Here is a 26117-nt window from a genome sequence, read left to right as displayed (position 1 = left end):
TCTGCTGGCCCTCTGCTGCTTGCTCGCTAGCTGCTATCTATCTCTCAGTCCCTCAGTTGTCACTACATTCCTGCAAAATGCAGAAAAAGAAACCTCTCAGGGTGGAAGCAACTTACACAAGGCCACACAGCCAGGACATGGCAGAGGCCCTTACTGATTCCAGAGCCCATATGTCTTCCTTCCTGCTATGCTGCCCCAAAAAAGGGCTTGCTCTGCACAGGACAGGCCCCTGAATTCATTTGTCCAGGTTCCTGGTGTTCACACCTAATTGCTCTGCATCCTTTGTAAAATGTAAGGGTTTGTCGTTAGATGCTGGTTCTCAGTCCTCCCAGGTTGGATTCAAACTCTCTTGTTCTCAGCCTAGAGCTTGGCTTTTGGAAGTAGACTGACTTGGGAACAAACCTCACCTCTGCCCCTATGTGACACTGGTCAAGCTATGTCATCTCTCTAAGCCTTCGGTTTTCACCTGTGAGGTGGGGATAGTAACATCTACTTCACAGGAATCCATTTTAAAACAAGGTAACTTAGCACATAGCGAGTTTTCCATCAATGAATGAAGGCTGCCGTCATGCCTGTGGCCTGTCATCAGTTCTCCTTTTGCTCCATAATTAATGTTTTGTTCCACACTCTCCCAAGTGTCTGACCTTGGCCTGGCCCCCTTTTACCATCACTTCCATCTTGGAACTGGCACTTTGGAACCCCATCATGCATGGGAAGAGTCCAGGAAAGAGAAATAAGGAAAGCAAAGGGAGAAGATGGGAGGAGAGACAGCCAATTGGCTCCAAAACTTAAGATCTCGTCAAAAAGATGCCATTTTCCAAGCCTATTTCTCAAACTTCCAAAGTGTGCACTTTAAATAACAGGTTTTGCTCATAATACCAAAGGTTGGTCCAGTAAACTTCTAGTCTTTTCATCACTAAGGGGTTTAAGTCAAAGCTGCCTGTTCATGAGTGATAATTGGACCTTCATTATTGAATCAGTGTACATTTATCACTTCTTTATACCCTTCTCCCCTATTCCCTAGCATCCAACCAGAAAATTCACCTTACTAATTAGTACTCCAAGACTTAGCTCCTACGCTGATCCATTTCTCCCATCGTTTTCCCTTTCCTCTGAACATCTGTGTCACGTTCTCCAGTAATGGTTTAAAAGCTGAATTTCTTCACTGATTAATGGATGTATGGTTGGTTGCCTCCCAATCTAGATGGAATGCATGCCAGCCAATGAAAAGGAAGCCCATGGGTCCATGCCTTTTGCTTTCGTTACTTCGCTCCAAGCCTCCTGTAGGTACTGCCATAGAGTGCACATAGTATATGACTCAGTAAATGATTCCCAAAATAATAATTAACTTAAAAGACTGCTCAGACGACTATACCAAAAGGTTACAATATGCCCAGAATATCTTCTCACTAAGTCTGGCATGCACAGTGTTGAGTAAAGAGGAATCTCATGCTTGGCAGACAACTCCCACCCCATCAACATTGTGAAGTTGCATTGTGACCATCAAATTGGTTCTTCAGGCAGGTGCCTCAGCTTGGGCCTCAAGAGAAAGCAAATAGTGAAGTCAAGGGGTACTCAAAAGACACTCATTTCCTTCTGGCCCCTCATCTTGCTAAAGGAGCTTTGCAAAGCAATAGGCTAAGGATGTTTTTAACATTTCAGATAGCAGTCAGTTCAGCTGTGAAGCACTCACTTTGGCACTCTGTGCATGTTTCCAGAATGGAGGCCAGATCCGATGTGACAACTGCCAGGTGAAAATCACAGAAGCATAATATTATGCAATTTGATTTCAAGGCAGAATGTTTTAAATCCTCAGGTTGCCAGCCAGACAAAACATCTGTGAAGAACAAACCCACATTTAGACATGGAGGTCCCTCACCTTTAAATATTTGGATGAACGTTATGAACTCTGAAAGTTAAAACTCTCAACATGTTCCTACAGACAATAATTCTTCAAAGTTCAAATTTCTCCTAGTAGTAATATTAGTCAAATTTGACATAAATTTCATAGAACCTTAAAATATGAGCGCTGGGATATCCACAAGATATTATTAGGTGAAACTCCCTCTGTTTACACTAAGGAAATTGAAACGTAGAGGAGTACCTGACTTGTCCTAGCTCACCCAGTTAGCTAATATCAGAGCTAAGATGTGGCCCCAGAGTTGATCGATCCCTATGCTCCACAGGTCAGCTTACCTGTACGCTTAAATTCATAATGGAAACCACACGTGCTTTGTGACAGAGCTACTCAACTTGTCTTGAAATGAGTAATTCCTATTTCATTGGGAAGTTATGTTAATTAAATGATATAGTGTATGTAGCACAGGGCCCATCATGGTACTTTATAAATGATAACTGTTGCTATGATCATTATCATTACTGTTATTGTTATTATCCAACCTGCCCTCTAAACCTCACACAATCTCCTACCCAATCATGAGTGAGCCTAGCTGTGTTTTTAGGAGACCCCCTTCCTAGCAGTGAATGGAACCTGCATTGATGTTCCCACAATTAACGAGGGTTCCAATAGGTATAGTGTGAGTCCCTGAGCACTAGTCTCTACACCAAGCTGCAGCCTTCCCCTCTCGCCTACAGCATGGGAACCTCACGGCCAAGTAGAAAGAGCATAGGTTTTGAATCAAACAGTTCTGGATCTTAATCCAGTTCTGCCACTTATTACATGGTTGACCTTGGATTAATTACTTAATTTTATTGAGTCTCATTTTTCTCCTTTCTTAAGAGAAGAGAATAGTGCCTACATTGCAGGGCTTGAGAGAAGATTAAATAAAATAATGTGTGCAAAATGTTCACTACAGTAGCTGACAATTGTAGGCACTCAATAAAATCATCATTATTTTTATTACTGTGAACATTCCTTATCCCTGTAATAAGACTTCTATCTTGGGTTCTGAACTATTAGCGTCGGGACTGGATCTCCAACATGAGGCCCAGTCCACTTGGCCGGGACCAAGCTCTCTCCAGAGCCCTTCACCAAGATGGACTGTGTGGAACTAGGAAATAGCTATCCACTTGACTCTGTGCATCACAAAATCTTAGAGATTCTAGCCACCATGTCTCTCACAGCTGACAAGACTCTCTCTTCTTGGCCAACACAGTAGTAACAGTTTGTCTTAGTCTGTTTGGCATGCTATAACAAAATACCAGAGACCAGGTGGCTTATAAATAACAGAAAGTTATTTCTCACAGTTCTGGAAGCTGGAAGTCTGAGATCAGGATGCCAGCATGGTCAGGTGAAGGCATTCTTCCAGGTTGCAGACTTCTCATTGTGTCCTCACATGGCAGAAGGATCTGGGGAGCTCCCGGAAGCCTCTTTTAATCATGAGGGCAGAGCCTTCCTGATCTAATCATCTCCCAAAGACCCCAACTAATATTATCACTTTACGGGGTAAGTTTCAACACACGAATTTTGGGGGTACACATAGACCATAGCACAGTTATTATCTACTCAGTCTCAGGTTAAATGTTAAATATCTTTCACACATAATCACTAAATCTCTAATAGAGCCCATGAGCTGATTTGATGAATCCCATTTTACAGATGAGTAAACTTAGACTCAGAGAGGTTAAAATGACTTGCTCAGGGTCACCAAGATAGTCCTGGCAGGGCCAAGACTCCAAAGGCTGCTCACTTGTCATCAGGCCCTGTTACATCTTGTACAGGGTGCCTGACACTCCGAGATCAAGTCCCACCCAGTCCCAGAATCTTGTGCTCCCTATATTGAGGCCCCCACGAGATCCATTATGATGATTCCTCAAATAGATCCTTTCATCTCCTTCTGACAGTATTACATTGTCCCCTCAAGGTGTTATGAACTCGCATTACTCTGCACCTACATTGACAATCTTTTTCTGTAAAGAGCCAGACACTAAATATTTTAGGCTTTGTGGGCTATACAGCCTCTATTGCAGCCACTCTACTCTGCCACTGTAGAGTACAAGCAAATATAGACAATACGTAGACAAATGAGCATGGGTGTGTTCCAGTAAATCTTCACTTACAAAAACAAGCAGCTGGCTGGATTTGGCCCATAGGCTGTAATTTGCCAACCCCTGCCCTCTGTGCTTGCTACTCAAAGTATGGTCTGTGGACCATAAGCACCATCATCATCTAGGAGGTTGCTGGAAATGCAGAGTCTCAGATCTCACCCCAAATCTACTAAATGAGAATCTGACCTTCCAGAAGATTCCCCAGATAATACACGTACACAGTAAAATTTGAGAAGCTCTGCTCCATATGTCTTCAACTCATTGAATAACTCCTACGGTCCAAGCACTATTCCAGGTGCAATATATACCTGATCTATAATCCTCACAATGTGGCAAGGTGACTGCTATTATCCCATTTTACAGATGAGAAAAAAAAAGTTCAGAGAAATTAAATAGATCAAGATAACAGAAGGCATTGAGATTTAGCTAAAAATTATGTAATCTGTTTTGATGCTCATCTCAGAAATGGTATGACCAAGGTCACATAGAATATTTCAAAGGCACTAACTCTGAATTTGAATAAATATATTTTCATGATTATGAGCACGGGTGTTTTTATTCTAAAGGATTGAAAGTGTTATATAGTCACAGAAATAAACTTCCTGTCTCATAAATAACCCCAAAAATAGAATACCATTTGCCAAACTATTCCCTTCATATACTAAACATTTACTCAACTTTATCTCACATCATAAACTCTTCAAAGGGCCATGTCATTACTTAGGCAGTATTTTATGTATTTTTATATTTATTCTCTTTTTTTGATACCTCTTCAAAGTTTTTAAAAAGGATTTGAGGTAATTTAGAGACACATAAAATACAAGATAAAAAATGAAATAAATAATGATGTAGATTGATTATTGAGGGCTATAAAATATGCCCAAGGATGAGGGCCATATCCAAAATGCACACCATAAAGTCCTATACATTTTCCATGACATTTTACTAAAAAAGTGTAATCAGAGCTTTATCATCTGTTACACAATGCAAAAAGATCAAACTTGGAAAATGCTTATCAAGCATATCATTTAATTTCTATTTGTTCACCTATAAAAAGTAGATAATAGTATCTCAGAGAAATTCTATCAAATAAGAAGCATAAAAACGTTGTATTATTTCACTGCAAATTGTAATGACCTTTTAATCATTATAATAGTTACTGATATAAAATATAATATTGTCAAATTAACATTTATTGGCCACTTATTCTGCTAAGATCTCTAAATGGATTATCTCACTTGATCTTCCCAATACACCTAAATTACTAAAATTTGCCACATTTGGAAGCAATAAAATGGATCTAAGAGAAATTAAGGAGCTTGGTCTTTCAGAGTATCAGGTAGCTATTGCTGTGTACAACACCACTCCAAAACATAGTGGTTTAAAAAATAATAATCACTTATTTGTTCCCAATTCTTTGGTTCAGCAATTTGGGCTGGGCTCAGCTAGGATGGTTCATCTCTGCTCCATTGGGTGTTGGCTGGGCTCGCTTATGTATGTACGAGCGCTGGGACCGCAAGGGCTCTCTCTCCATGTGGTCTCTCATCTCCAAGGAGACTAGCCCGGAATTCTTCACTTGGTGGCAAAAGGATTCTGAGTAAGCAGCAACAGAGAGAAAGCATCAATGAATAATCACTCTTCATGCTTCTGTTTGTGTCATAAATTCTAGTGTCCCAAGCCTAGGGTCAATATAGGAGAGAACTCAACAAAGGTATGTATGCAAGAGTCATGATTCCTTGAAAGTCGTTATTGTAATAAGCTGTCTTACCTGGCATATAAATGAGTGTTCCAAGTGTGAGCCTAAGACCTTGCAAATTCAGGTCCCATGCTCTTAACCCCTCCACTACATTTGCCTTGAAGAAAATTTTCCCTAATATTTTCTAGACGATGTCAGTTTCTCTTTTAATTCTTAAGCTGCTACCTTCTGAAACAGTGAAGTCATTGCTGATCTCATCTCCAAATGACTTCTTTCTGACTTAGAACGACCATGAACTTCATTGTAAATCTAACAAAGTACAAATTAAAGATAGATTATTTTTCATTCCTTAAGTCATTCATACTATTAGAAAGATTGGACATTACAAAATTGCTTTCTAGGAACCTACATGATACCAAAAGTAGCATCAATGCATTGAAAGATAGCACTCGTATCTCACTTTGTATAACACTTAAACTGCCAATACAGGACTTTCAGAGTCAAAGTGCATTTGGGCTTTGCCCAGAGGCATCTGGGAATGCTAGTGATGAGGGAGAAGGGTGAAGGTTGGAAAGCCTCTCTGGAGACAGGGTATGGAGAACTTCATATGCCAGAGTAAGGAGTTGGGGGACTTTAATGGGAGCATAGAATGGATAACATGATCAGATTGGCATTTTAGGAAGACCTCTCCGGCAACAGAAGAGAAGGTGGATTGGAGTGCAAAGAGACAAGTAGGAAGAGCAATTGAGAGGCTTTTCCAGTAGTCTGGGTGAAAGGCTGTAAAAACTCAAGTCCAAGTGACAGAGGGGATGGATCTGAAGCCAAACATGGCCTGCACTCCTTTTGCTACAGGATGTATTTTTCCCTTTCATCAAGCATGGCTGGATAATAGAATACAGTAGTAGGAGCAGGGGTGGGATATGAAGACTGATTTGCTCTGTAACTCTTAGGGACCCTTTGTACCCAGAGGACTGAGAAAGACCTCCTCGTATCCTAAGACTTATTTCCTCTACTGCCCTTAATACAAATCTTCCACAGTTCGAAAAAAAAGAAATTGCATTGTCGTGTAAACAATAGTGTCATCCTTCTTGGAGAAAATAGTGGATGAAAATTAACATAGCATTAGATTAAGCTCTATTAGTATAATTATACAATGTATGTCCTAAAGAGATATGTCACACAGAGAATCATTATTGTCACAAAGGAGAATCTATACAAAAGAACAAAGGAAATAATTTTAATAAAACATTTTGCCCTGAGCAAGAAATATGCTTCATGTATCATACATGAGAAAGGATAGTTGTTTGATAGAAAATGAAACTGTGACCTTGCTATAAGAGTGTTCATTACCTAATGCCACCAAAAGTAAATTAATGGACTCCCAAAAGGTGTTAAATTCATTCTGCTTTGTGGCATTTGTTTGCTGACAGAGGAATCTTTTCATGTGCTTATTTAAACAAAGAGCTTCAAGGAATTCTCAGCGACCTTTCAGGTTTCACCAAAGGGCATTTCTCACAGAAAGGATTCATCCGAGGGGGCAGTCACACCTTTGAAAGAGTTTATTAACGAGGAAAGAGGGGTTTGTGTGCCACCTGCAAATTCAACAATTTGTGCTTTCAAATATAGCAATAGGTATTTTATTTTAGATTTCTCTAATCAAATTCAACATTTATTTAAAAAAAAAAAAAGCTGAGTTGTGAGTTGGCAACCCAGCAAATGAACTGATTCCTTTAAAGGCTTGATTTGCACTCCATCAAGTCTGAACTCCTTATGTGACATTAAAGCTCTTTATTATATAATGTCTCCTTATCTTGTTTCCTGTCATTCAAAGCCACATACCTTTATGCTGTTTAACTTATCTTCACAAGCCACTTTACAGTTTATAAATTGCCTTTATGTCTCATTAGGTGTTCTCAATGACCTTGAGATGAGGCAGAACAAGTATTAGTATTATCATTTGACATAGGAGCAATTTTAGCTTCAAAGTATCTAAGTGACTCATTTAACATCAGGAACTTATCCGAGGGCTAGCAATAGAGCAGCAAACACGACAGGGGAAGTTCTTGCCCTCAGGGAGTTTGTCTTCTAGAGCGAGAGGATACATAAATATACGAATCAATAAATATGTAATATAATGTCAAGAGAATAATAAATGGCAAGACTGAGACCACAAAAGTCATCTGTCTCAGATCTGAGCTTTTCTTAGCATCTTTCCATCACTACAAATACTCTACAGTGGCTGTCCTAGGACAGAATTCCCCAATAAACCTTTCTAGTATGACTCCAGCTAATCCTACTGGCCCCTGGAGCAGCTGTGTAGACCTCTAGACTTTAGTCCTCCTTGTCTATTCGATGTAAATGTTCATGTGTCATTGGGGACCTGCAGACCAGGGAAGTCCATGTCAATGTTCCAGAAAGGTAATCTAAAAACGTGGCTTGTGGACACAAGAGAATGGCAATTACTAGGCACCTGCATGGTTCACTGAGAAGCCAGACAAGCCGAATCAACACTACTCACATTTGCAACAAGGTCATGAAAGAGATAAGTGAAGATGAAGCTAAATGTACTCTGTCTACATTTTAAGAGCCACCTCAAACCCTTTTTGAAGAATCAGTTTGGCCATAAGCACATAAATAAAAATTTCATGGAGACCCTTGGTGAAATAAACATATAAACAAAACATCTTTGGGGAGAAATGTGGTCTGCAGGGCAATATATTCGGGTCATTTAAAATTAGCTAAATAAACCCACCTAAAAATCATGGTCCATTGCTCAACTCACAGGAGGGCTGCACAGAGAAGGCTTCAATCCTTGATCGTGGTCAGTATTTTCAACAATTATTTAAATGAGAATGTCAAAATACTGATAAAACTCACTTATGAAAAGAAGGCTGAAGAGACTTGATCAGAATCTTACTTCTCTTCTAAGTGGAGGCTGTCACTCAGTACCAAAACATATATTAAATGCCCACCATGAAAGACACTGGGAACAATGCTGAGGCAAGGCACAATTCCTGCCCTCCAGGGGGTCCTGTGAGCAGCCACTGCTGTCTCACTACTGTCCCCATTGCCATCCTGTCATGGGCTGAATAATATCCTCTCCAAAATTCATATGCTGAAATTCCAGCCCCCAGGACCTCAGAGTGACTGCATTTGGGGACAGGATCATTAAAGAAGTAATTAAGTTAAAATGAGGTCCTCAGGGTGAGCCCTAATCCAATTTGGTGTCCTTATAAGAGGAAATTGGGACACAGAAGGAAGACCATGTGAAGACACAGGTGGAAGGTCATCTACAAGCCAAAGAGAAAGGCCTTAGAAGAAACCCACCCTGCTGACACCTTGATTTCAGGCTTCTTGCTTCCAGAATTGTGAGAAAATAAGTTTCTCGCACTGTTTAAGCCCCACAGTCTGTAGTACTTCACTATGGCAGCCCTAGCAGACTAACAAACCTCCATCAGAACCTCTCCCCTCCCAGGCCGCTGTCCCCGAAACCCCACTCCTGAGCATCAGCTTTCCTGCCCAAACTTCCATTCTTTTCCCATCCCCAGGGTTTCTGCTCCCCCAGGCTCATGGAGCAGGAGCTTCCAGGAGAGTAATTGCTACAAGGATTGTCAAGGAAGAAGGGTCTTCTTTCACTCTGAGAGCTTTTAAGAAAGAATGTAACTGTTTTCATATAAAAACCATATTCTACATGGATCAGTCATGCTGGGTTCAAGTGACTTATAAACAGCCATAGAATAACTCATTCATAAGATGAAGATCTTCCTTTGAATTTGCAAACTCAGTTGTCTATTCATTCACCGAACATTGATTTACTGAACCCTTGCTCTGCACCAAGCCCTCTGCGAGTCCTTTCCACATTTATCACTTCAGAGAAGGAAGTGTGGGGGCATGTCAAGAGGAGCTGAGGGCATAAGGACAAGCAGAGCATTCCAGGAAAAGGCAGTTGTTGCTCAGAGGGTCAAAGGCACGGAAAGGTCCATAGTGTCTTCAGCAAAGAGAAGGAAGTTTGCTGTGGCTGGAGTAAAATGTGTATTGAATACAGGATCAGGAAGTGAAGGCAAGAGATACATTTGGGTGGAATATAAGGGCCTTTTCTGCCACACTAAGGAGTTTTGGACCCCATGCTGTACATAATGGAGAATCTGCAGATGTTTTTAAGAAACAACTAGATATGCGATCATCTTTAGAATTATAACTTCAGCAGAAGTGAAGTTAGATGGGGGTAGAGAAGGAGAAGTGTCAGGGGGCTGAGTTCAAAAGTTCTTTAAAGACCTGAAATAATGAATCTCATTACTCACGAGGTCCTGAAGTTATGAATCTGCACTTCAATCTAATTGTAAGTCTCCAGTGTGTGCGTCCAAATCACAGCTCCTACATATATATATATGTGCGGACATTGCATACTGGTGAGATGACCTAAATTGAATTCACTTCATCAGCACTAAAAATAAAGCCATTATTACTTTTAGTAACTTACTGCAATTTCCCATATCTTCTGTTCTTCAATAGCAAGTGATCATAACATTAAATGGTTTATATATTACCGTGATAATAATAATAAAAAAAAAACGCTTAAGACTTTACAAAACAGCACACTTCCGTTACCAAATCTCAGGGGCAGAAGGTTCAGTTCTTCATCAATAATGAAGCTCTCATCTGGAGAGGTCCAATTCCTAAAAAGACATTTGCACAGCTTGGTGGGGCTTTTTCTCTCTCTCCTGCTTTTTATAAAAAGAAAGGAGGAACCGGGAAGAAATCTAAATCAAATGGAAAATTAAAGCCAAGCCAAAAATAAAATAAAAATCCTCAATGATTTCTGTAGTGGATAGGGTGAGTGGTGTAATGGGAAAAAAGGAAATCACACGGCTGGTAGGAAACACCGCTTTCAAACATAAATGAAGATGTATGGGCACGTGACCCACAGGGGAATTCAGACTGCTTCCTATTTTATAAACAGCAGCTGCCACCTTTTGTTGCATTCCTAAAATAGCTTGCGCATTAACAGAGGAGAACAGACAAGTGAAGTGTGTCACAGCAGACTTCGGCAATGAAAATAATTAACCTTCAACAAAAAGAGAGAGGAGGGGAGGGGAAGAGGGGGGAGTGTGGGGGTTGTGAAGGTAAAAAGTAGGAACATTAAACCAGGAATCCTAGCGCAGGCTGAGGGACTGCAGTGATCATGTGTGGGTGGAACTTAGTCATGGGGACAATATCGTAATTCCACAAATGTTCGTTGAGCCCTCGCTGTGTGCAAGACATTGTGCTAAATTCTACACGTGATTCAAAGATGAATGAGAGTCAAGCCCTGCCTTCCAGGGACTTATCATTTAGGAGGAGTGATTACACAGGAATATCAACACCTTTAATGCCAGGCAGGATATGAGATATGTCATGAAACATAAAACTACAGGCCTCTGGGAGTCAGGAGTCAAAAAGGAAACCCTTGGATTATTTGGAAAAGTATCATGGATGGAGTCACGTTTGAGTTCTTTCCCACTTGAGGGATGAGTAGGATTTTAATAGGTACAGAAGAAAAAGAAGATGAGCAGTAGAGGGAGGCGATGTCCCAAGCCGAGGGTAAAGCATGAAAAAGCAGCAGACCCAGAAATGAGGGAAAGAGAGCAGATGTAGATACATCCAAGAAAGGTTTTATTTGTAGGCAGCCAGGTAGGTTTTTGCTGATTCTTCTAAACTAGGGGAAAAAATTATTGATTTGAGGGAGAAGAGTGGAAGTTGAGCTTTCCCACTAAAAAGCTAAGGATATAAAATGAGAATTACCATCCTCCTGCATCTGCACTCACAGGAGCCAGAAGCATCACCACTGCCAATACATACTCATTTGGCAAAGAAAACGAAAATGCATCTTCCAGAGACTCTCAAAGCAACCTCTAACCATTTTGTCCCCATAGCAATCCTCAGGGGTAGGGTAATTCTTTGATGGTAGGGAGAAGGACTGTCCTGTGCATTGTAAGACGTTTAGCAGCATTCCTGAGCTCTACCCACTAGACACCATTAACACCAGTTGTGACAATCAAAGAGCTTCTGGAAGGGAGTGGAGACAAAAGGCGTGAGCAGTATTAAATAAAATAAACAAAAGAAAAGTTTAAAACTGGAAGACTCCTTAGAGATATGATGATAATATTAACAACCACCACCAACATTTTTAGTGCTATGCATCAGTGTTCTAAGGTCTTTATTGTATTGATGTTACATATTGATGTTACATGGATTTAAAATTAGATGAATAAACCGTAAACAATGGCCCGTTGTTCGACTCATGGAAGGGCTGCACAACAATCCTTATAAACTGGGTACATTATTATCCTAATTTTACAAGTGATAAAGTTGAGAACCAAAGTCATGCAGTTCTTGCATTTTGAATCCAGTATTTGAACCACGTCATCTGACTCCTAGCCAAAAGGCTTAAGTACTCCGTTGTATTGCTTCCACTGTTAAGCAGCTAATTTGCTAATTCTGCTAAGGAGGAAGCTGAGGTTTGGGGGGTGATGTGATTTGCCCAAGGTCATCTACTTGTTAGTAACTGCTCTGTGGCTAAAATCTAGGTCTTGTGACTCACATTTCAGATGTTTTTCTAACGCCTACACAGTACACTAGAGATGCACATAAAGGAGATTGCTTCCTCCTCTCTGGAGACCTGGGTGTGAGAGATGCTGGAGCACGTGACAGGTGACAGTGGAATTGCCTCTGGAACAGAAAGCAGCTGCAGATTCAATCTGATGCCTGCATTAAACGAACTGACTCCTGAAAGTTATCCCGCCATGCACACATGTACACGTACAAACACACAGGCTACAAGAAAACAGAGTACTTGTTTGACGTTGGTTTGAAACTGTAGAAATCTAAAGATATCTAGAGGAAATCAAAACACCTATTTCCTTCCCAAAAATCTTCCAGGCTCATTGAAAGAAAAAGTTTCTTTTAAAGTTTCCAATTCAGAGTAATTCCACTAAAATTCCAACCTAAAATACCAGAAGAGGCACTTTTCAGCTGCTTTGAGGGCTGACACAAGATGTTTTGACTCTTCCTTAATTGTGCAACCTTGTGGCATTCGGAAAGAGAAAGAAGGTCCGAACACACCACCACTGCCCAACCTCCAGAGAGGCCGTCTGCCCACACATGACAGGTGCTCCTGTCTGCTAAGCAGAGAAAATGAGCAGTCTAGACTCATTAGCTAAGCCCCCAGCGTCTCAGAGCAGCGAGCTCTGAGCTTAGGGAGAAAAATACAGGATACAGACAGAAGGTGAAATTGATGTTCCACACCACAGTTTTCTGGTCAATCAAAAGGATGGGGGGCTTAATGAGGAGCAGGAAAAGACTACACGGTATGAGAGAGTGTGCATTTTAGCCCACTTCACCCTGCTCTGGGACCGTCCTGGTTTCCCTGAAAACAAAGAGCCTAAGAGCAGTTCTTTAATTGTGCCTTTGTGTGAAAGAGTAGTTTCTGTGCTTGTCAATGAGCATTTATCATATCTATGCGCTCTGGTTTAACCAACATGTGGTACAATAATGCAATCACGGACAACACATGCAGGAACCGGCGACACTTCTCAGTTCATTGGGAAGCTGTGGAGACAGAGACACTGCATTTCCTGGGCTGCATGTACAGAGGCGTGCATACCTTTAGCTAACAAAGCTCATGAAGTGCTCTACTGACATAAAAAAGAATTATTCTTTCATCATCTCTCACTGGGCCTGTTACCGGATCACTGGAGACCAGAGAGTCAGGTTGCTCCCAATTCCCTTTTCCTCTAAAGGACTGTAGCACAGTGCTGGCTGATGTGGAAGCATGCCATTCTTGAAATAACCCGGTCAAACATGAAGTCTGATTGCCTTCATGCATCAGAAGTTAAAATTTACTATGCATTTTCTATGAGCCAGGACTAAACGAGCAATTTACAGATAAAACCTTATCTCACCAACTCCCGACTACACGTCCCAATAAGGGGGTGTTATTGTTGTCCCCATTTTACAGATGAAGAAGTGGGATTAAGTGTCTTTCCAGGGGTATGTGGCTAATAAGAGGCAACTGGGATCAGAACCCAGGTGCGTCAGACTTCAGAATCAGTGTTCTTAAGCGCTGTGTGCTACACATAACAAATGTCTGTTGAGCACCTGTAGAGGCACCGTGGCAGCTTCTGAGGTTAGCTACGAGTAACAATATCACCTTTGCCTTAAAGCGCTTGTGGGGGGTTGGGAAAGCAGATAAGTCAAAGGATGACTACTAGCCTAGAGGGATGTAAAGTTTGCTTAGTAAAGTTCAGAGGTGAGGCCCCTAACATACAGGAGGGTCTGTGCTAACATTGGTTTCATGATTTCATACACCCATAGGGAAATGCCATAGTGAACTACATTTGATTTGTGCATGCTAAGGAAGCTGACAGTGTATCCTCAACTAATGCTTTCAATATCTTTACCTAAGTTCGGGGAATTCTTCAAATTCTTAATGACTTCATTATTCACACTGATGGGTCTTCTAAAAGGCTGCCCTTTCAGTCTCTGAAACTCCTCTTCTCCAATGATATTGTCCACCTTCCTATCTCAGCCAGTCACTCCCAGGGTCATACCTCCAGAATTGTCCTTACCAAAACCTGCAACATGTCCATATCTAAATTTGAAGCATCTCACTCTGACCACCGCCTCCTGTCTCTCTGGCTCATTTCCTCTTGTGCCTTGCCAAAAACCACTGACAGCACCAAGATCTACAATCCACTGATCATACCACCCTTTCTTTGTCTCTCACCTCCCTCATGTCCTTATTTCACCTTCTCTCTTACCCAGCTTACAGTCCACAACCAATTATTTTTTATCATTCCTTTGCATGCATCTTCAATTCCCTTGCCCCTCTCATACTTTGTCACACTCACTTGGCAAAACTTCAGCCCTGGTTAAATTCAGCTCTCCACTTATTCTGCAATTGTGCCCATGCAATTGAATATGGCTGGAAACAAGTCTATAATAATGCAAAATAGTCTCACTTTTTATTCATGACCCTAAATTTCAAGTAGGTCTAAAGGAAAATATATTTCCCTCATCTATTGCCAAATGTAGTGTTTTTCAATTTTGTATCTTCCGATTTCCCACATCTCCACTCCATTCTCCCATATCTTCACTCTCAGCTGATGATCTCAGTTCCTACATCACTAAAGAGACAGGGACAATCATAGGAGAACTCCTTCACACTCCCACCATCACACTCAGCCATCTACCAGCATCTGTGTTCATAAGTCCTGCCTTCCCTCCTCTTACTACAGATGAACTGTCCAAGCTCCCAGGGGAGAGCAACACTTCGTTTGCGCACTAGATTCCATGCCCACCCAAAATAGTGCTCCAACGCTGCATCATTAAATCTTTCTTCTCTGTGGAGCCTTTACCATCAACCTAAAGGCAGGTTACTAGTCCCCAATCCTTCAAGAATCTTTTCTTGATTCCACTTCCCTACAGGAACTGCCCAATTTTTCTACTTTTCTTTACTCTAAAGTTCCTTTAAAAGTCTATCTATACTCAATCCAATTCTTCTCTTCCTTAAGAAGGAAACTTCTTAAGTTCACTTCAGTTAGACTTTTGCCCACATAACTCCATCCATTGTTTTTATCAAGTTTACCCAAACCTCTATTTGTTCGATCAAAATATCAGTTCTCAGGCCTCACTTTGTTTACGTCTCAGAAACATTTGACACAGCTGATTTTTATCCCTCCCTCCTTTCTTTGCTCGCTTCAGAACATCACGCACTGCTGATTTTCTTTTTACTCCACTGGCCACTCTTTCTCAGTCTCCTTTGTTTACTCCTCATCTCTCCCGCCTCCTCTTTTCTCTTTCTACACCCACTCCCTAGATGACTTAAACTAATGTCATAGCTATAAACATCTTTTATAAGCTCACAACTCCTTATATTTCTACCCTGGACTCCACATTCACAGATCCAACTTCCTACTCAACATCTCCACTTGGCTATCTAATTTATATCTTTATAATTAGCATTTTAAGTTGAATACCTTACTTTGTTCCAAATGTATTTCACCCACACTCATTTCTTCTCAATCAACGGTCACTTCTCAGTTGCTGAAGCAGCTGAGGATAAGGATACTCTAGGAGGTATCCTTAACTCCTCTCTCTCATTCCCTACATCTAATCCATCAGCAAGTCTGATTGATCTTATGTTCAAACACAGCCAGAATCTGACACCACCAATTCCACCACACTAATGAAAACTGCCTTCATCTCTCATCTCAATTATTGCAGGTCTCCCTGCTTCTACCTTCCTCCCACTACAGTCTATTCCCAATGGAGCAGAGTGACCCTGTTAAAAGGCAAGTCAGCTCATGACCCTCCCCTTCTCAAAACCTACCTCTCTCAGGATAGAAACCAGAGTTCTTACAGTGGCCTCCGGGGCCCTTCACAAACTGGCCACCACAACCTGACATCATCTATGACTCCTCCTTGCTCAGTCCAGTTCAGCCACAATGGCCTCCCTGCTAATCTTGGAGCAAGGTGGGATGCTCCAGCCTCAGGGCCTTTTTCATCTGCTGCTTTCTTTGCTTGGAATGCTCTTCTCCCAGAATTTCATGCAGCTCACTCTCATGTTCTTAATAAGACTCTCCGACCACAATAATTATAATTGCAACTCCTGCGCTTCCCATCCTCCTTTTCTATCTAATGTTTCCCTAGGACACTTATTATCTTCAAATACAATATGTAATTTCTGTATTTCCTTTACTCATTGTTACAACAGAAGGGAAGTGTCAGGAGGAAAGAGATTTGCATTGTTTTGAGTCCTCAGCACCATGGGTCTGGCACGTGGTAGGTATTCAGGAAATATTTCTTAAATGTTGAATGAAGAATGATATAATTTCACAATAAGATTTTGATTCATTTTTAATTCACTCATCAACATGTCCTATTATAAAAGCTACTAGTATTTAAAAGCCTAATGAGCCGTTTAATAAGCATTGGGAAAATCCTGGTGTATTTAAATCACTGAGTAGTAAATGCCAGCCAAGACTTCTAGAACCTGATGAAGTTTAAAATAATGGAGTTTATTCCTCTAAGTTGCATCGAGCTAGGTACCACTACCATGTTTCTGAGGGCACTCCAAGAAGGCCAAGGTGAAGTTAAGTTTAGAAGAAAGAACTGTCAGTTTCCCACAGGGACTGAGTTCTGTCGATGTCAGAACTTCTGACACACCTGCTCGGGGCAGACTCAGGACAAAACCTGAGCAAGTGCAAGCGTGGGTAAGTAAAGACCGCACGTCAGCATCTGAGCTTTTTCCTTAGGTGTTTTTTTAAAAAAGTGTTTGCTTTGATAAATATAGAGAATCTTTGATCTGTGTTCACATGTTTTCTTGGAAAAGCATATCTAAAAGTAGAACTATCTACTCTACTCCAGACCCTTTCTGGGGACAGGAGAATGGACTCAGTTTTAAGCATCCCATGAATAATAAAAGCCAGGGTATAAATCAGAGAGTCCACAGCATCATTACAAAATGAGGACTGATATTGAAACCTTCAGATCCAGGGGATGGAGGAGTTTCTGGTCCCCTGTCTGTCAGGTAGGAGCACCTCCATGTGGAATAACCATAACAATCATTATACCAACCATTTATTCACCACATATTATATGTCAGGTCTGTTAGGTACTTTATATACATTATCTCATAAATGTTCAAAACACTAATATTTTATCCCCATTCTAAAGATGAGAATACTGAGGCTCAGAAAGGATTATTAACTGCCTGAACTCACCCAGCCAGTAGTCAAACTCAAGTCTCTTTGCCCCCAGGCCCATGTTAATGCTCCTAAACCAGGCTGAAGCAGAGATTTGGAGAAAGCACACAGGCCTGGGGAGGGGAGCAGGTTAGTGTAAGCAGGCTGGCCTCATGGCAGGGCTCAGGCCCTAGTAAGGAACTAGAAGCCACCCAGGACACAAATCCAACCTGAGAGCCTAGACACACTCATAGGTATGAGAGACAAGATTAGCTCAGTGGGCACAAATGATGAGGGTTTCACACCAGGCTGCGGGCTGCAGTCCAATTGTTGGCAGACAGAGAGGTGGACAGACGATAGAGACCCAGACACACAGAGAGGGATAGTGCAGGGAGATTAACAGGAGGGCTCCTTCATTGCTCTCCTTTCTCCCCAATATCCAAATTCTGCCCTCACATCCTCTTTACCCATCCGGTTTTCTCCTCCAGCTGCCACCATTGTCTCCAAGCTCACCTTACTGCCTCTGCAAAAGGAGAGTGCTGGCATGTTGGGTTTGGTTGCACCACCTCCCTCCTCCTGAGGAGACCCCTCAGTCCCCCGCCACTGCCACCCCAATCTCATCAAATATCCCACCCTAAGCTCCAAGTTTTTCATTGGCACCCAGGTAACAATAACCCATCCTGAGGCAGAACATAACCCGCTTGGGGGTAAAGTAACTTCTCCCAGCAAAAGTTCTGAAGGCAACCTTGGGGCCTGACACACTGTCCCAGGTAGCGGAATCAAGATGCCCATACTCCAAGAAATGTTCTCATGTTTTGCCTGACACTCACTTATTCCAGACCTTTCCATGCCAGAGAAAGATAATAGCTCCCATTTGTTTAGCATTTTACAGGATTCAAAACACTTTCAGCAGCATTATATCACTGACTCCTCCCAAGAGTGCTGGAGGCATAAAATCATCCCCCACATCAGATGAAGAAACAGAGATTCAGAGAAGGCAAGTGGCCTGCCCTGGGCCGCAGAGTTGGTCAGCCTCAGGCAGTGCTCAGAGTCCAGAGCCAACTGCCCTCTTCACCACAGCCAAAAAAGAGAGTGACTCAACCTGCCAGAGAAGAGAAGGTGTCTTTAGCCTAACTTCCATTTCCTCATAACATAACCTCTGCCCCCGTCAATATAAGTAAAACTCAATTAAACAAAACAGTTGCCAGGGCTCTGGAAATGTGAAGTCAAATGCTCTCATGTTGAGATCAGTTCACAGGAGGCCTTTTGGCTCAGGGATTTCTCTCCACCGTCCACTTATTTGTAATTTTATGAATGATATTGCTTTTCCTGTGAAAAACACTGGAAGCCATAAGAAGAACAATTATACAAAGGACAACTTTAGACTTCGAACAACGGAACAAATCAGAGGAATGAGGACAACAGGCAGGACAAAAGACAGAAGGCATGGGAAGGGGCTCACACACTGAAACCTGACCAGCAGGAAACCAGGGCATGACTCGGCCTTCTCTCTTTCAGGGTAGCCCCTGTGTTGGCCCAGATCAATCACCACACTCCCCTCTCCCCTCCCCTGCCCTTGGCCCTGCTTGTTTTCTCTTCCCACCAGCAGCTTTGTGCTTTGTTTCCCAGCCTCCTCCTGACACTCCTGGCCTGTAGTCTGTACACCACGTAGAGAGAACCAGAGTTTATAAGAAGTTAGGCAAAAAGACATAGAAAGAGGAAGAAGGTAGCAGAAAGGAGGAAAACCTGGTAATATTATTTAAGAAAACCAGAACAGAACTTCTTTTTGTTTATCTTCCTGGAATGTGGCAGCCTGATGGGAATGGCTGATCAAAAGGGAGCTGCTTTGGGAGATATTTTGTGCAGGCTGATCACTTCATTTCTGACATATGCCTGCAACACACAGAGTCACCAGTATATGAAGACTCAGAAGACCTCCTCAGCTGGGGATTCTTCTGACTGCCTGGACCAGAAAGAGAAAGGGCAGAAAGACAGGAAAATGTTTTCGTTTTCTATGTGAGCAGTGGAGAGGAGACCAACATGTCCTGGAATAATGTGGGGACATGTAGTGACCTGGTGCTGGCATGATTGTGACCTTCTCATCACCTTACAGGGCTTAATTTAAATGGGACCTATTGACCTTTCCTGACTCTCTTTCTAAAATAGATCCTTCCATTATTCTCTGTCACAGTACCTTGTTTACAGTTTTGTTAACACTTAACAATAAGCTGTAACTGTTTTGTTCACTGATCAGTTTGTTTGTTGACTGCATCCCCTGAAAGACGTAATCTACATGAACATGTCTACTTCCATTACTAATGCGAGATGTTCTTAAGTAAGGGCTCAATTTATATCAGTGAAATGAATGAATGAACAATAAAATCTTTAAGACAGTGTGATTTTCAGTAGATATTCCATAAACACAAGTTTTCCTCTTTAGCCTATAGTCTATTGGTGTGTATGGACACATAGAAATATTATACACAAGGCAGACTGAGTGGCATGCTGATTTAGATACCAAAGGGGAAAAAAAAGCAGGTGGTAAAGATTCTGTTCAAGGAGGTCTCAGGGACTAGAGAGGCCACATGCACACTTCAGGATTTCTGGAAACAGAGGGAACTTATGCTCAATCTATGCCCACCTTCTCTGCCGTCTTTGACCTCCAGGGTTGACAGTTAAAATATAGATGACCAAAAGCTAGAACAAATGGGCTGAGAAGTACCTACAAAGATTTGAAAACTCCCTAGATACAGTAAAAGCCGGGCTGTACTCACCATTCCTAGGCTCTCATCATTTTATTTAGGTGCATGTTTCCCTCATTTTTTCCAACAAGAAGTTGAGGCAGGGTGGCTTAAAATGCCCCCATTCACAAGATGCTCTGTCCTTGGAAATGTTACCTAAAGACCCATTTCAGGCCTCTTCCCCCAAGCAGTTGGAGGAGAGCATAGAGTGTGACCTTGGCATATGACAGTGGGGGAGGATGGATAGGATCCGCCTCAGACTGCAGGAGACCCCGAGGAGCCCTAAAGCATCCCCCTACGCACAAATTAGCAGCCAATTGTTTCTGCCTCCCACTCCCTCTTTTTCTGGAATGAGACTGCACATCTTCCATAATCCCAATAAAGTTGAAGCAAAGCCTGTGGGAGACAGATAAGGTTAGAGGGAGCTGGAGATGGCAGAAAGGCTGTGCCTTTTCTTTTAATCTGACTCTACCAGCGCCTGCCTAGTGAGGCCCCAGAGGTCTCTTTAAGGCCTGTCTGGCTGGAAGCACACTTATTCCAGGACTGCTTACGTCCTCCTGCTGTGCTGACAGCTTCTACACCTCCTAGCTCGCTGTCTGGAGGCTGGCTGTCATTCTCTTGCACTGTTCTTGATCCAAACCTTTTTTTTCTTTAGTTTTGAAGAGTTTGTTTTGTTTTGTTTTTATCATTTGGGGAATGGAAAAGACAGAAAAATAGCAACACAACTAAAATACTTCATATTACTGAAAAAAGAAATATTAAAATCAAATTCTAATACCAGGAATTTCTAAATTCTCTTTTTGGCTCTTGAAGCTACTGAGGTCACGTCTCTGATGTCTCTCACCACGGCTCTCTACTGCATTTATGTACATCTACTCCAGGCATCCAGAGGGACAGCACTCTCCTGGTTTCACCCACTCCTCATTAAACTCCCTCATCAGTGACCCATCCTTTAATTCTCACCTCTCTATTCTCTCAGCAAGGAGTGTTCCAGAGAAGAAAGAAATAATAGACTTGGAGTTTAAAGACTTTGTGGGACTACCTCTTATGAAGGGACCCCAGATGCCTTCAACACAGGCCCCTGAAGAACACCTGAAGTGTCTGGAGGGGTGTCACTGAAAGATTTTTAGGCTCCCTCTGTGTTCCTTCACAATAGGATTGGGCCAATCAGTAGAAGCTGCTGGAGGCAAATTTGGACTGTTCTAACAGTCAGAGCTCCCAGCTGCCCCACAAGACAACACTTGTCACCAAAGATGTTCAAGAGCTTTCTAGAGCTGAGGTTCCTGAGCCTAGACACCTGCTGCAATCACCGGGAAGTTTTAAAAAATATACAGATGTCTGGACCCTACTCCAGACCCACGGAATCAGACTCTGGGAGTTGGAGGCAAGAGCACATAACTTTGTATGAGAGAACATAGATTTAAGGACATCTCTCACACTTACTAACAGAGTTACTAAAACTCAGAGCTTTGGTTTTCTCATTAGTAAAATAGGGCTCAGAGACCAACTTTACAGAGTTGCTGTAAGACATAACAGTTAGTTATATGTGCTCAATAAATGTTACTGACTCAGTCAATGGTATTCACATTCAGGTGCTATTAGGAAGGAGTCAGAAGCCTGACATCTGTGGATTTAACAATGGACCCAAGAAACAATGGTCCTATATCTCTCCAACCCAGTAACAGCTAATGAATGGATTTTCAAGTCAGGTATAGCCCTTTACAATTCATGAGGCATACTCATATACATTGCCTCATTCAGATTTTGGTCCTCACAACAGCCATGAAGAGATAATGTTATGCCAACTTCACAGAGAAGAAAACTGAACGCTAGAAGTTTGAGTAGCTTGTACAATGTCATCCTGCCAGTTATCCAAAGATCCTGGGTGTAAAAGAGCGTACACCTCCTAACTCCTAGTCAGGTACCATTATTTTCACTACCCCAAGCTTTGTTACCATTCAACTGTTTCAGAGGTCTTTTTCTTGCCTTCCCAAGTAGACAAGAGACTAGAGACTATATTTACGGTTATCTTTGCCTCCTATCCTGCTAGACATTGTCTTGCATACAGTGAGAGCCCAATAAATGTATGTTATTGGGATGACTCCATGGAATGGGTTTTGGAGAGAGTAGAGCTTTTTCATCAGCATAATCCTTAACTTGGGACTTGGGACTTTCTCTCACCTCGCTCTGTATCTCCAGTGCTCTTGATGTAAGGTTTACTTACATCTCCTTTTTCTTAACCATTTGCACTGGTCTCTTCTCAAGTCCTGAAAATTTTTCTGTTGCAGTGTTTTCTAGATGTCCCCCATCCCCACAGTCACGTCCCCAGTTGTCTTGCCACTCTTCTCCACCTCCCTAGTTAAGTGGAAGGACTGGAGCAGATCTGAGTTTGAATCTGCAATCTTCCCTCCCTAGGTTAAGTAATTTGGGGCAATTTACTTCGCATTTCTAAACCTCAATTTTCTCATCTGTGAAGTAGAAAGAATACTTACAAACCAAGGTTGATTTGAGAATTAAGAGGGATAATGGACTAGTATGCCTGGCAGATAGTCTATGCACAATAATTGTTATCCGAGCCAGTCCTGATGGCCTATTGGTTAAAGTTCAGCACTCTCACTCCTCTGGTGGCCTGGGTTCATTTCCCAGTCATGGAACCACACCACCCATCTGTCTGTTGCCATGCTGTGGCAGCAGCTCACATAGAAGAACCAGAAGGACTTACAAGTAGGATATACAACTATGCACTGGGGCTTTGGGGAGGAAAAAAAATAATAATGATAATTATTATTGGTTATATCCTCCCTCCCTCTAGTGTCTTCTCCCTACAAAGATTTCTAAGCTGCAATAGTCACAATTACAGAATCTTCAAGTATAATTTTCATTTTATTCAATTATCTGCTCAGCTGTTTTCTTCAGCATTTCCTAAGCAATATTCTGCTCAAAGTCAAACTCCATGTCAACACTGTCCAATAGAAGTATACTGCAGGCCACAAATGTGAGGTTTGTATGTAATTTTAAATTTTCTGGTAGCCACATTAAAACAAAGTAAAAAGAAACAGCTGTGATTAATTTTGATGGTTTATTTTCTTTAACCCAATATGTCTAAAATGTTATATCATGTAAAAATTATTAATGAAATATTTAGTCTTCTTTTCTGTACTAAGTATTCAAACTCAGATGTATATTTTACACTTACAGCACATCTCAATTCAGACTAGCCGCGTTTCAAAGGCTCAATAGCCATATGTGGCAGGTGGCTATCATATTGGACAGCACAGCCTAGATCTCAGTTTAACCTTCACCCACCAACTGCTTCTCTTTGCTAATGATCCTGATTTCCAGTGTTATCAAACACTGATCAAACACACTCATCTGCTACATTCTCCCTTTCTTGCTTAAGTAAATACATAAATCCTTCACCCATCTGGAAGGCCCTCCCTCCTTCTTCTCATGCTCTTCTCCTTCAGAACATTGACTGCTGAACACTCCCCCAGAGAAGGTGCCTCTGCCTAATTCCACCTGGGTATGGGGTCGCAGACTGAGAAGAGAAGTCGTTGGTAACAAGCTAGAGTGATCTTGGGGAAGAGGAAAGGGTGTGAAGTGAAGCAGGCCTGGGTTTGCGTTCACGCCCAAGCTCTGCCACTGACCGCCCTTGATAGAAAGGAGTGGGTTGGGGCTAGGACAAGTAGCTGTCAGTATTTGAAAAGCTCATGAAATAGGCCACAATTAGCGATAATGATCCTCTAGTTTAGCCCAAGGAAGCCATACTTGAGATGGCTCCATTTATGGATCTTTCATAGACCCCATGGGGTGACTATCGTCTGTGACACTGACACATAGGGTTAGCACTACAATATCACCCTGTGAGCATTCCGACCATCAAAAGGCAGCAAGAGAGCAAGACATCTATTGCTCATCCTTGCCAAATCAGCCAGCTACATCAACACTGACTCGCTTTTTAAATTAAGGAATTAATATTTAATACTTTAGTCAGATTGTTTTTGCATAACATAGCCACATTGCTTTGCAGGGCTACTGGCTTGCAGGCAGAATGATTTTGTCATGAGATTATTAACCCCAGATCTGAGCAGTTTTTATCCCCTCACTATGAAGTTTATCAATAATATCCCCAAAGTCTAGCAAGTGCTGCCTCTTTTAAACAGTATCAATCTGAAGGAAGAAGCAACGATAGGTACAAAGCGGGAGAAGAAGATTTAGTTAAGCATTTAATAGTCCAGTCAATATTTTCTAAGTAAATTATCTTTTACCCTTTTAAATTAGAGATGAGTGCCAGCAAGTTGCAAATTAAAGTGGAAACTGGTTAATTAAAGTGGAAACTCCCTCAGGCTTTGTGAAAAAGCACTGAGTACCACAACCCCACGTCCTTGTGAGATTATGATTATGATACACTGTTTAAAAACATCATTTTTAAAACCCATAAATCTAACTAGTGCTCTTCCATAACCCATTCCCAACCATTTCATTGTGTTAGAAAGAGAGAGACCCTGATGCTCCCACATTTTTGCAAATAGGAAACTGTCCTTTTAATAATGCCATTTTAGGGATGCGTGTCCTAGGTCCCTATGTGTATGTGGTGTACAACTTTTAGTTTCTTCATCATTAATTGAAATAACTTTCCCAAAACACACATCATCAAAGAAAAAAAGCTAGTTACCAAGGAGACTCCCTGACGAATCAGAGCGTGATATTTGGACGTACCAATCTGCTTAGTTCAAGAAACCTTGTATTTAAATGAGGAACAAATTGTATCTCAACCAACTATGGATCGTGAATTTCTACTGGCAAGAAGTAAAGACAGCTTTAATTTATTTTTTTAACCATGAAAGAAAATTAGCAAGTACCTCTCATATGGAATCTGTGAACAGATTTAGACAGGTGGGGAACATCTCTTGAGCATGCTCGATTTAGGAAAACAAACACCATCCAAGGACAAAGTGGCCCAGTGGAAATGACTAAGGATAACCCCGAAGAGCCCTGCATTTCCAGCCAGGAATCTGCATGAGGATGCTCTTAGAAATGGGAACTAAGGAAATCTCTACATCTTTGGCTGCAGCCGTAACATTTTCCAAAATAAAGGCATTGCCACTAAAAGAAGGTTGACTCCTGATTCACCTCTGCATGACAAGAGTGAACTGCATGGAAAATTCGGAAAGTCAGACCAGATTTTTTGGTTCATGGCCAGATAAAAGGAAGATTAACGTTCATATCCCAAAGTTTCTTCATTGATGCTCATCATATTTTTGTAACATGCCTTGGTGTGTTTGCCCGTCTGGAGTTTCTACATGGCTGCACAACGGGAATCAAGTAGCTATTACTAAAGGAAAGCTTTGCAAAGATAACAAGAGACAAGGCACATAGCCAGAGGAATGCTGAAGTCTCCTCTTCTTGTGGGAATTAGAATACCGCCCAGGACTTGTGGGTAAAACAATTAGTGGAGGCGGTGCACAGAACTCTGCCGGGTGGAGAGGAAGTTTCAAAAACTGTGCGAGTAACCAGGAGTTTGTAAAACACAGCGGGATGCAGAACCTCAATTCGTATTATTTATTTTTACTTTTATGACTGCTATTTTTGTTCCTGAGCAGTCAACAGAGAATATTAGGAAAAAGACTACAGTTTTGAAAATGTCAGTACTTGGATTAAATTATTTCCGCCTTGTCTGAAAATACCTTTAAAATTTGAGTGAAGAAAAAGAAAGGGAAAAATTACCAAATCCTTGGAAACGGAAGATTTCTATAAATTGCATATTTTTAAATCGGCTTTCTTCCTAAAGGTGAAACTACAGAGGAATATAATTGGAAGGAAAAATACCTTTGCCTGACACAGTTGAAATCTCCTTCCTGAGAACTTCAGGTCCACTGTTGCTAAGGTAACTCAACCGATTAAAGTTTGCATAATATTCCTGAACTTATTAACGAAATATGGAGGGGA

The 26117-nt window shown here is 41.6% G+C and overlaps 1 protein-coding gene across 9 annotated transcripts in view; it reads left to right on the top strand.

Moving 5' to 3' along the window:
- KCNMB2 (potassium calcium-activated channel subfamily M regulatory beta subunit 2) overlaps positions 1–26117 on the top strand; it is a 223797-nt gene that overhangs the window by 90669 nt on the left and 107011 nt on the right. For 3 of the 9 annotated variants that reach the window (XM_070509409.1, XM_070509407.1, XM_070509408.1), the window contains one exon: positions 25960–26055. The exons of the other annotated variants lie outside the window; for them this stretch is intronic. The gene's annotated coding sequence lies outside the window, so the exon portion shown is untranslated. The remainder of the gene's footprint in view (positions 1–25959; positions 26056–26117) is intronic. 9 annotated transcript variants of the gene reach the window in all.

The sequence above is a fragment of the Equus asinus genome, chromosome 5 (genome assembly GCF_041296235.1).
Source record: "Equus asinus isolate D_3611 breed Donkey chromosome 5, EquAss-T2T_v2, whole genome shotgun sequence".
NCBI classification, from domain to species: Eukaryota; Metazoa; Chordata; class Mammalia; order Perissodactyla; family Equidae; genus Equus; species Equus asinus.
This window is presented reverse-complemented; position numbering and strand designations above follow the sequence as displayed.